Source organism: Uloborus diversus, chromosome 6 (assembly GCF_026930045.1).
Source record: "Uloborus diversus isolate 005 chromosome 6, Udiv.v.3.1, whole genome shotgun sequence".
In the NCBI taxonomy this organism is placed as follows: domain Eukaryota; kingdom Metazoa; phylum Arthropoda; class Arachnida; order Araneae; family Uloboridae; genus Uloborus; species Uloborus diversus.
Genome location: NC_072736.1, coordinates 1293203 through 1294743, shown reverse-complemented (window position 1 = coordinate 1294743; position 1541 = coordinate 1293203).

Sequence of the window (1541 nt, the reverse complement as noted above, 5' to 3'; positions counted from 1 at the left end):
GGGGGCTCTGTAGCATTGATGGGTTATGTCATCCCTCTTGGGGATCAAACACCTTTAATTTCATGCTTTTAAATTTAGTATAACATAATATTCTCACTTTAAATTTACTCTAAAAATTCTGGAAAAATGCTCAAAACAGCAATTTTTAGATGCCCCCCCATTCCAAAACCCGACGCACAATGGGGTGGGACTTTTTACCTGTTCTTATTGGGAGGGTAATAAACAATTTGCACCGGGTTTAGCTTTTTTTTTTTGGATGTTTGGGTCCGACCCCTATTTTTACTGTACTAAAACGGATTATATCCAGTTTTATATTTTTTTCGCAAAAAAAAAAAAAAAAACTTTTTACGCACAAACACTAACTTTTAGAATTTCGAATTTTCACCATGTTTTGGTAGAATAAAGTGACTATTGCCATAAGCCTAGAAATTTTTCCTCAATTTTATCAGACTTAAATTGCCAATTATATTTTGGATATATTCCTCTTGTATAACACAGTGGTATACAAGATCTGGTATATAACAAGATCTGGTATAAAACAGTGGAAATCATCATTTTTGAAAAAAGAAAAAAAAAAAAAAAAAAAACACGCATTTTTTTCAGAAATAAACTTTAAAATTGAAACAAAATATTCAACAATCGCAATTTTTCGATTAATCACAATTTAATAGCAATATCAATTATTTAATATTAATTTAGTAATCACAATTTGAGGTCGCGCTTGCCTAAATGATAACAGACTTGCGCAAGGTGCTGCGATCTCTTAATACGGACAGGTATCCCCGCTCGATTGGAAATGCTCAGCCAGTGCTTCGCTCCCCTATTTTATTTGTGAACCACTTTTGAATAAGAAGTGGTAAATTCAAATTTGGTTATGTGCCCTTTTGATATGAAAGTGAATGAGTGGATACCGGCAAATAAGGGATAAGTTCCACTCTGCTGTAAAAGACCTGGCGAGAAATAAGGGGATGGATGTACACGTTCAGGTGATAAAACCAATCTTACGCATTTTTTAACAGTAGATGTAAATTTTTCCGAGAAGAAAGAAATTCGTGGGTCGACTTATACTAGAGATTCTGAAAACGAAAAAAAAAAATGTTTTTTTCCCTCCAAAAGTCGATGTAATCCGTTTCAAAAGTAAACTCCTCAATTACATTATTAGTCGGCGTTCACCCATACCTGTTATAACCACGTTTCTTTTAGACAGTTAAAAGACAGAAAGTGAGGCGGTTGTATAGCAAGTTTATTATACTTACTCGTACTTCGTCGCTGGAGAGTGGGACACGCTATTAAATACGTGCCAAAGACAGAAATGAGTAACGGTAATTATAAAGGTAATAACTGTGAATAAAGTAAACTAGTATGTTGTGGCCATCACGAAACTTTCTTCTATATATATATATATTTTTTTTTTCTGATCCCTCCCCATGCTTGACGAGGAAGCAATATTCCCAACGAAAACAAAATGACACATGCAAAAACTTGACGACTATCCCAATGTCTGAATTATTGCAAAAGCAAAGCAAAGAGCGAAAATTGAA